This window comes from Mytilus trossulus, chromosome 10 (assembly GCF_036588685.1).
Source record: "Mytilus trossulus isolate FHL-02 chromosome 10, PNRI_Mtr1.1.1.hap1, whole genome shotgun sequence".
Classification (NCBI taxonomy): domain Eukaryota; kingdom Metazoa; phylum Mollusca; class Bivalvia; order Mytilida; family Mytilidae; genus Mytilus; species Mytilus trossulus.
The window spans coordinates 65,647,741-65,659,468 of NC_086382.1; positions in this window are offsets into that span (position 1 = coordinate 65,647,741).

Genomic DNA, 11,728 nt, shown 5'->3' on the forward strand with positions numbered 1-11,728 from the left:
TCTAGTGACTCTTGTAATTCGGTTTCGTTTGGACGACACTTTTCTATTTTGTACCATTATTTCCTAATCTAGTTTGGAGTTTGTGCGTTAAGGAATTATCTTGATTACTAAAATAAACTCTGTTTTATAACTCCGCTATTTTTCATTATGCTGTCACCTTGTTAAATATTTTATAAAATCTCGTTCATTGGTAATGATTCTCGCACTTGCAACCGCTTGGATTTTAACAATGAATTCATATCAAACAAAAAGATGTATCCCATTTATTACTTCATGGTTGGATAAAAGTCTATTATCAAGGATGGCTTTTGAAATACTAAAAAGGAAACCACAAAGAATTATACTATCAAATAAACTTAAGGTTAATAAATTGTTCTTATCATACCTAAGGGACTAGTATTACATGCGGGAATGTGTGTGATGTTCCCCCAACAATACAATGTACTTTTGATTACCATATTTGAAGAATAGAAAAAATAAACAAATGTTCAGACAGCTTTTTGCATTAGTTTAATCTAAAGTCCTTAAAAACATTTCAGACTTTTTTGCGATAAACAAATGAAATAATTATGTTAATGGGAACCATATTATTTTTAGATAGCAATACATGTAGTTCTCTTCTTTTCATAAATAATTGATTGGTCAGGTAAATATATTTCACTTGCTATAATTAAGTTTATAACATAATTATTATTGTCAAGGGATATTATTATTAACAATGCAACCGAAGGTAAAGGTATGAAAAACATGCAGACTTGGAAAAAACTGACAAAGTGTGAGGGTATATTTGAACAAATACAACCCTGTGTCATCCCCTATTTTTAATAACCTGTAAATTGAGCTGTTTAATAAATAACAAAAATAAAAAAGTTTTAATGATTTACTTAATTTATGAAAAATATAAATTTATGATAACCTATTCTCTTTTTTGTGAAATCTCCTAGTATAACATGACAAGGTTATCAGCTGGTTATTACAAACTAGGTAAATTTTTCACCAGGCTTCCAAAGCTTCCTAACCGACTGCATTAAATCTCTTGATGCTTTATCTTCATTCAAAAGAATGTAAGGGTCTTTTTGGAATCTTATAATTGCAACCGGGCACATAAGAATTTTTAAGCATGTTTGGTTAAAATAGCGAATGTCGACTCTAGAGGAAAATCAATTCGGAAAGTCCCTAATCACATGGCAAAATCAAATAACAAAACGCATCAAAAACGAATGGACAAGAACTGTCATATTCCTGACTTGGTACAGGCATTTTCAAATGTAGAAAATGGTGGATTAAACCTGGTTCTATAGCGCTAACCCTCTAACTTTAATGACAGTCTTATCAAATAAGATACTTCTTTCCTAATGTGGTTTGTAAGTACTTAATTTAAACTAATACTTTTTACTTTTCTACATTGACTAGAGGTAAAGGGGAGGTTTGAGATTTCATAAACATGTTTAACCACGCCGCAATGTTGCGCCTGTCTCAAGTCAGGAGCCTGTGTCTTTTTTTTGTCTTGTATGATTTTTGATTTAAGTTTCTCGTATATAATTCGGAGTTTAGTATGACGTCCATTATCACTGTAACAGTATACATATTTTTTAAGGGCCAGCAGAAGGACACCTCCGGGTGCGGGAGTTTCTCGCTAAATTGAAGATCCATTGGTGGCCTTCGGCTGTTGTCTGCTCTGTGGTCGGGTTATTGTCGCTTGGACACATTCCCCCTTTTCTTTCTCAATTTAAATAAAATGCAAGAAACGTATGATATATGTGTTCAAAAATGAAAAAGACTAGTGAAAAATAATGTTTATCCAATTCTTGAACCAATGCATGTATACATCTTAAACTATGTCTTCTGTGCACAATTTTATCATTTTTTACGCAAACATATCATATAATCGTCAATCTTTGTTTCTCTCTGTCTATTTTGATGTGAAATATGGCAGCTAACTAATTGCCGTGTTTGTTTTGAAGCCGTACTTTACCGATTGTCACCTTATAGTAATCAATCAACAAATAAGTAAAACTTGAACAATCAGATAATAGTTTACTTTAATGACTGATCCATGCAAATTGCAATCACCGGAATTTTACGAGGAAGGTCACGCTAAGGTCACTTGCATACGGAAAATATGTCGGCGATTTGCTAAGTTTAAACATATTCAAACAGACATTTTACATTTTTAGCAATATAATACAAAATATATGTATGAGCATGCATGTATAGAATGGTATATCAATTTGAGATATATATGTGGATTTCTGTCAAAAGACAGAGAGGTGGAGAAAGAAAGAAAACAATACTACAGAAAAATTAAATATGTAAAAATAAAAAAATGAATTGCTTCCAGCTGGACGCAAGCAATTAAAATTTAGTAAACTTCTTCTAAATGTGGACAAATTAAAGAATTTTCTACAGAAAAAGATATCTCATAATGAAAGCTACCCATTTAGTTATAAAAACATATGCATCATTATTTTAATTGGAGGTTTCATATGACTTTAAGTATACATTTATCATGTTTAAATGTCATTTGCATTTAGATTTTTGTTAGCAGTTTCAAAACGGTTATTGGTAATTTAATTGTCGATTTTAAACACACTTAGAAATGACGACAACAGGCACGTATACGTATTACTTATTTCATTGTTTTATTTGCCATGCAAGAAAAAGCATCGTGGATTCTGAACAATAAACCGAGTTAATAGTGTTTCGAAACCTCATTTCTTTAATGTAGACAAAACATACCAAAGCATGAATAAATTGTTCAAATGAAGATTTCAAGGAAATTCAAGGAAATTCAAGGAAATTTAGGGGGTAGTTTTATCGATAAATGTTTTTTTTGTTGTTTAATTTATAACATGTACAATGTGGATGGTTTACCACTATATACTTTTCTTTTTAAAATTCTTCGACGTAAGATGACTTTTTGATACGTTAAAAATGACAAATTGAAAGAAACATTAACATACATTGAAGGCTTTGTCGTTTAATGAATCAGGAATATAACGCCTAAATTTGAATGGTATTTCTCCGAACCCGCTTATTCTACTTCTTTCTTCGTGAACTGTGTCAAAATTTCTGTAATCTGAAATATAGATTATTTTTGGTTTTAAAAATAGAACTAAAATTAATTTCTAGCATTCCATGGACTAAAGATACTATTAAAATTCTATGTCATCGCAAAAATTGATTCAACTCCTTATGTGTGATGTATTATAAAAAAATGATCTGTGTGAAGTCGATACGATGATAATTTCATTGTTGAGGGATTGAGTTAATCAATTGCAACAACATCATTTTTTTTGGTCTTAAATTACAAAGTTCTTTGTCGAATATATTCAATACTTTACAAACATAGTAAGGGAAAAATATAGGTCTAAGGCCACGGAAAAGATTTATATGGATAGTTTATTTTGGGTATCAATGTAATAAAACTCGTTCTTGCATAACGAGTTTTATAACTGACAAGTTTCTATACTCAAAACTATTTTTGTGCGATCAATCTTTTTTTTTTTTTTTAAATATAAAACATATTTTATTAACAATCGCCTGTTACATCAACCCTCAGTTGCCCAGGGGAGCAACTAAGGGGGCCCCAATTGTTACAGTCTCATTTGTCGGGGAAAAATCAAATGAGAAAAAAAACTCCCACTATAAATTATTAACATCAACCCTCAGTAAAAATATTATCTGTCCTTGTACAAATGTACATGTACCTGCAATCATTATCGATCTATATATCTTGACCTCTCACCATATATAATTTTTTTAAATAAAGTTTGTTTAGTATCTTTATTTCTCACAAAAGCTACCTGTATTTATTAAGCAGTTTCAAAGTTACCGTACATCAAGTCTTTTGTTATGTTAATTTCAATTACATTTAAATTCTGGTCATGTGATTATTTACCACGTGCGATTTGTTAAAGGGATGTGTTACAGTAGTTCATTCATAAAAAAATGGATTATTTAATGATTTTTGATTTCCAAAAGGTTTTATTTCAAAGATATGGTGAGTAAATATTTGTTTATGAAATTAACCTGTTGATACAACATGTCTTGTTACAATTAGATGATAAACATGAATTGCATACACAATAGAAATTACATGTACATAGGGAGCTGAGAGCAGTATACATATTATTATTCAATCAGTATCAAAGAGGTCATTGCACTGACCTGACCACACAAAATGTATATTTTTTGCGATCAATCTTTTAATTCAGTAAACAAGTGTTTAGTCTTAGATGTACGATCTTTATACATTAGTTGTTATAAGCTTTTAACAAGCTGTAAGTAACTGCTACAACTCTAAGATCTGTATTTATCGTCTTTTATCTTGTTAGAATGTACAAGCGTCCACGTGTTTTGTTATATGTACTTCTATTTGTATCAAAATGATGAGTTTAGCATTTTCCAACTTATTTCTATAGTTTGTTCTTATGTTGTACATCACTGTCCTTGGTTAGGGGAAGATTAGGATCCCGCTAACATGTACAAACCTCACACCATGATGTATTAATGTGCCTGTCCCGAGTCAGGATCCTGTAGTTCAATGTTCTTCGTTAATAGTTTTTGAACATTACTTAGGCCGTTAGTTTTTTCGTTTGAATTCCTAATGGTTTTGAGACTTTTTTTATAGCATACAAAGTGGTATGGTCTGTAATGATTGTTGCATGTCATATGGTGACTCATAGCCGTTACATTCTGTGTCATTTGGACTCTTGTGGAGAGTTGTCTTCTTAGCCATCGTACCACATCTTCTTTTTTATACACTAAGGAAAAGCCTATATTATTAATTACTGACAAGATCTTTAGAAGGAGGATCTCAATAAGTAACTTGTTTAATATGATATACAATAGGCTATCATTTACATTTCTTAATCAATGGGGGAAAAGTTAAGAATAGGTACATTCAATGCATGATCGGGTTTTCCTTTTGAAAAACCTGTTAATATCAGTAAATTATAGTCGTATATGTATCTGTTTCCCCCCTGTTTAATTATTTTTCAACCTTGATCATCATGTGGAGCAGGATCTGCTTACCCTTCCGGAGCACCTGAGATCAGCCCTAGTTTTTCATGTGGGGTTCGTGTTGTTTATTCTTTAGTTTTCTATGTTGTGTCATGTGTACTATAGTTTGTTTGTTTGTCCTTTTCATTTTTAGTGATTGCGTTGTCAGTTTATTTTCGATTCATGAGTTTGAATGTCCCTCAGGTATCTTTTGTCCCTCCTTTATTGTAAACGACAGAAAGATGGAGTGAATATGAAATAAAAAGATGTATTATTATTTCCAGACACCAAATGTCGTAGAAGATTATATATATATAGGCCACCAAACGGCTTTCATCAATGAGCAAACCCATTTCGTATAGTAAGTTATTACGTGTCCTTGAAAAGACAAATGCAAAACAGTTGAATTAGAAAAAAATCACCTACTTGTGCTACTTTTGTAGACAAATGAGGTAAGAATTCGGACAGTAGGTTTCTATGACATTTGCATCTTTGGACATGCTTAATGTTTTTAAGAGATACCTACCAGTTGATGTTTGTATGTACATTTGGAATATTTTCTTAAAATCAGTATGCTAAAAGTTTGTATTACAATTCTTAGGAAATAATTTTTTTATTCAATATTCATATTTTTTGAAAAAATCAAAATACATTCCTCTCGGAAGTATTCATGTAAATTGGAATAAGAAATCTTTATCAATAATCAAGCCAAATATAAATGAAAAAAGAGGGATCCTCTCATTAGTTTCAAATCTAACATATGATATAAGTAGAGAAATGTATCTTTTTCAAATAACATGAATATATCACAGTCTAGGGTCGAATTTTCCTCACTGTAACTGTACCGTATTCCACATAGCTATACGGTGCAAGGCTGTGTGACAGGCTAATTATTTGCAACGTAGATGCTGACATTATTTTGACGTTATCTTAACGTTTTGAACATTGATGAGGTATATTCTGTTCTTAATAATGAACATCGTTACCTTCAACTTTAGATGGCGTTATTTGTTTTATATCATCATATTATTTGAACGTTTTCAGCTATTTTTTTTTTTTTATTTTTTTTATTAGTTATCACCTGTTACATCAAACCCAAATTACCCTGGAAAGCAACTAAAGGGACCCGAATTTTTAGTCTCATTTGATGGATCAAAAGCAAACATCTATCTTTATAATTATCATCAATCTATCATGTACAAATATACATTTTATTATCAACTATCTATATATTTAAACATATCCTGTATTTCTAAATAAGTTTCAATTTTAAGGTAAATTCATGGTATACCGCCATTTGGGATTGTACGATCGCAGTACACATTAAGTCTAGCTATCTGCCAAAATCTGCAACTTTGTATACAGATGTGGAATTGTATTGGTTACTAGACTGTTTATGTTCTCCTATTTATTTGAACTGTAGTCCTGTAATATTATGTTGTCATTTCAATGTTATATTTAACTTTCCCATTAAAGTGCGAGGTTTGGCATGCCACAAAACCAGGTTCAACCCACCACTTTTATTCCCCTTAAAAAGTGTCCTGTACCAAGTCAGGAAGATGGCCATCGTTATATTATTGTTCGTTTCTGTGTGTGTTGTATTTTAACGTTGAGTCGTTTGTGTGTTTTTCTTATTTTTGAGATATTGAGATAAGACGTGGCACGGTAATTGTCTATCCCAAATTCATGTATTTGGTTTTCATGTTATATTTGTTATTCTCGTGGTGTTTTGTCTGATGCTTGGTCCGTTTCTCTGTGTGTTGCGTTTCGGTGTTGTGTCGTTGTTCTCCTCTTATATTTAATGCGTTGACCTCGGTTTTAGTTTGTTACCCCGATTTTGTTTTTGTCCATGGATTTATGAGTTTTGAACAGCGGTATGCTACTGTTGCCTTTATTTATCTATATGAAGAAAACATGCTGATTTTTGTTACTTTTACTTGTAGCAAGAGAAATTTTTTTTTATGCATAAAAATTTGTTTTTGGCATGTTCATTTTAAGCAAATTAAGATAATTTTCAACGATTTATAGCTTGCAAAATAGCGCGGTGACCCATCCGTTCTATTATATTTTAATAGAGCATAGAAAAATCTTAATTTTAGCAAAAAATACAAAAAGTCTATGAGGAAAAACTTGTACCTATGATCTACCTTATAGCACGTCACCCATTTCTTTTGTTATTTTAATTACTATTTAATTCAATTTCTGGTTTAGTGATCTTTTCTACTCGTAAAAAATTATTGGAATGGAAATTTGTAATTCATTCATGATTTTTCTTATTTATCAAATATTTTTTTTTTTATCTCAATTAGAAGTGGTGAATGAGAATCATTAAATTGTTTGCATTGATTTGTATGTTTACTCATACTATTTCATATAAACCTTTCTCTTTGCCATCTGAGGCAAACTTTTGGAAAAAAGAATGTCGCAAGTGTTCAAAGTGTATATATTTAGATGTATACCAAATATTTTCAGCTTATATGTCAATATTTAATGACTAAACACCAACACAGAAACTAAAAATCAGATGAAGAGATCAAAAATTGATTATGAAATACGAACATTGTTGAATGCGAGTGTTTGGTATTTTATTTATTCACATCATATCAAGAACTTATAGAATTTTGTCCTACAATTATGATCTGTAATTTCTAATTTCAAATCAGAGGGTCACACTCAAAAGTCGCCTTTGAATTATCGTTATATTAGATTGTCTGTATTGGTAGAACAGAGAGTATAAAAAGGAAATCTGAAAAAAAAACTAAAACAAAAAACACTCCTACCAAAGAGATCACCCATGGAAACTACTTCACACTTTCACTTACTTTTAAACCAGTGGTTTTAAACGAACTAGATTATACCCCCCCCCCTCAAAAAAAAAAAGGAAAGAAAACTTACGTGTACTGAAATCTACTTGGGAATATTTTGAATCTAGCCCGCAGTTCACTGTAAAAATAATAACAAGACGAAAAGACAGTATTGCATTATAGTAATAAGAAATGATCGTTCGTTCACATATTGTACTATAAGAATTGGGTCATTATTTTTTTTTACCACGTCTTTCATTTGTATAATTAAGTGATATACTTGTTATATGGTTAAAGATACATTCAAATTCCACGCTTAATTAAAAAAAAGGTTACTGTAAATTCAGAAATTATTGCGTGCATTTATTATCGCGATTTTGTCATTTTACACTTGAATGCGATTTTAATTTTTACGATTTTGAGAAAAGTCATGCTTAATTTAGTTAAAATATTACAAAATGCGAGTTTTAATTATTGCGTTTACAACTCATTCGCATTATTCGCAATAATAAAAACCTCGCAATAATTTCTGAATTTACAGTACCCTCCAATGAAAAATACAATACGTTCGCGATCGCGTACTTGACCTCAGGGAGACTGCTACTATTTTTCCTAATTTTGATGACCTTGAAACGAATTAAGCATGATTAATTAAATATTTATCAAAGTTAGTCAAAATTATGCAAAACAACAACATTAAAATTAGCATTTTTGATTCGAGTGTCACTATTGAGTGTTTTGTGACGAAACATACGTCTAGCGTACAACATGTTTATCCTGTTACATTTGTATTCATGACGAGTTCAGTGCCATAAGGTGGATATGTTGTGCAGTACTTTGATAAACGAGTTGACTTTTAAATAGTAATCAAAGGTACCAGGATTTTAATTAATACGACAGACGCGCGTTTCGTCTTCATAAGACCCATCAGTGACGCTCAGATCTAAATAGTTAAAAAGCCAAACAAGTTAAAGAGGGACGAACAATATCAGAGAGACATGTAAATTCATAGATTAAAAAAATAATAATGATGCCATTTGAATTGTTTCTGATGAACATACAATATACATACCTGGTGATCCAATAGCTGTCACAAGTCTTGGCAGCCAACTTCCAATTGGACCTCTGGCATCTATGTATGTAAATGGTTTTAAATGTTCAGGAATTTCACAGTCTTCCTTTAATACTGGTATCAATATTTGTTCTCTCATTTCCATACTCATCTGATGAGTGTATTCTACTTCAAAGTTGCACCAATGACTATCTTGATATTCTTTTGACAATATTATCAATGTTTTAACAGATCTGAGAACAGCATCTTTTATGTTTTCAACTATCTTTCGACCAGGTTGAAAATCATATACATGGTTGCAGCATTTCAGATGGTGATGGTTTTCGAGCTTTTCTATCAGGTTGTTTACCCATTCTCTGTCTCCATCTATGTCTCGATAAGAAATGAATGCATGATATGTTTTGCCTTGTGGAAGGGATTTCATAACTGCTTCAGAATCTACCACTCGATCAGTTTCGCTGTATGGACCGTCCATTGTCATGAGTAAGTCCTATTCTGATAAATAAAGAAAACAGTGATTTACTGTTAGTTTTTATAGTTACTGAAACATACCAATATATAAATAAGTACAAACTCGTTATTTAAGGGGGTACCCAACACTATACCCCAAAAAATTCCTGTCGTTTAATTTTTCTTAATTTTTTTTCATTGATAAACTAGGCCAACCTTAACATCTTGTAAAAATTTTAAAAGATTTGAACCATAGGTTTAAAAGATTTGGCAATTCAAATATGGCATCTTTTACATACTAGTATCGGCCAAAATTGGAAGTTTCTGAAATATGGGTATAGGGTTGAATTTGTAAAAAAAAAATTAATTTAATCCTAAATTGACAATAGCATAGCTAATAATGATAGCTGAGGAGAATATTAGTTCACTGATACCCCATTCTTGTAAGTTTTTTATTCCGGTTAAAAAAAATTGTCAGAACTTTAACAGGGAGTATCAGAATTAGCCCCGAAAAGGGAAGGCTGTGCTTCTAGTATTTGAAGAAGAATTTTTTTTTTAAAAAAAAATGTGTCGTTTAATTTTTTCATAAAACTAAGCATTTGGAGTGCTATACTAGTCGGTTGTTCTTGCAAATTTTTTTTAAAATTTAACCGTTAGAATTTTTGGAATTTAAGTTTAAATTAGGCCCCACCCTCAAATTGGTTCATTACATAAGAGCAAAATCTATTCAAAAAGTACATAATGGCCATAATTTTGTTTGTCTTTTGAACTAGGCCTTAGTTATTTGGCATGTGGATGTATCATCACAGGGTTAAGTGTCTGGCATCATGATGACCTTTGTGTGACCTTCAAATGTGACCTCAAGGTCAAATTTATGGGTATTTTTCCGTGAAAAAAACAACCATTTAGGCCATAACTTCTTTGCCTTTTGACCTAGGCCTTACATCTTTGGCATGTGGCTGTATCACCATGAGGTGGTGTGCCTTCTTAAAATTTTGACCTTCATATGACCTTGAACTTTGACCTCAAGAACGATATATGTGGTTTTTTTTGGCAAGAAACACTTGTACAGGCCATGACTTTCATGTAGTTATGAATTCATATTTATTTAAAAAAAATCATATAACAAAAGCTTTAATCGACCATACAACAATATAGACCCATTTTATGACATTTCAAGCCATTCAATTCACACGGAATACATAATGGACATGTAGTCACATAGAATTGTTTGAAAAAGGGAATCGTTTCTATTGAAGCGCAGTGTACGTACTTAAATACTCAACAGACAGCGAAGTGAAAACTTTCTAGGAATCAAACAATAGGAGGAGTTATGCAAAATAACTATATATATACCAATAAAGGGACAAACGGACATGGGAAACAAAAAATCCCCCCCCCCCCCAAACCGACAATCAGTTGCAGGGGGAACAAAAGGATGTAATTGATTTTTGATTTGAGATACGAGCTGTTGAAATTAGTAGCATGACACACCAAAAGTACACATGGTACATACTTATTAGGCAAAAGCTTTAAAGTTGGCAGATGCTTTACATGATGAAGATTTCAATTTATTGGTCGTTTGGCCAGATTCAAAAATATACGATTCAAAACATAACGTCAAAACCATTGGTGCAAAGAATTACGGCTTATGAGAGATATACAGAGCTGACTGTGCAAAATCCTTATACTGTTAAATCAAGTTCGTTAAACATAGACCATTTTTTAGTATTACTGCAGAGGTTTATAAAGATGACAATTAGATACAACTGATTTTTAGTTAAAAGCACGGCAGTTACAAGTTTCACATTATTTTTGGGCCCCTTATTATGATAGAGAATGATTACTCTATTCGGTAATAATCTTGAATTGAGACTTGAAAATAAACATTTTCACTTGTCACTTGCAATAACATCACACTTTCTTTTTTATATTTATTTCAAAATTGCATTTGATAAAAAAAATATCGGAAAGATACACAAACATGACAATGGAACAACAAAAGAAATTAGCAAATTTTGCTATCCCTTCGAAATTGAAGTTCGATAAAGCGAAAATAACATGTTCTATTTATATCATACATGTGTAGTTTCAGTTTCAACTATGATTCTAAATATAGACTTTACTTTCCCTAAAATTGCGGACGGAATAGAAGACACCCTTTAATTTTCTACTCATGTCAAGATAAAGGTTGGAAAAAGATACTAGAAAGATAAAATTTTTTTAGATGAATTAAGAAATCAAAACTATGTGTAGTGTTTTTTGGACTGAATGAGATGTTTTTTTCTTCTTTTTGCCTTGTTCCGTGACATTTTAATGATGCACTGGTGGTTGAGTATCCCTCTGGGTATCTTCAAACTTTTTACATGAATATAAATCATTCAATAAAATATTCAAT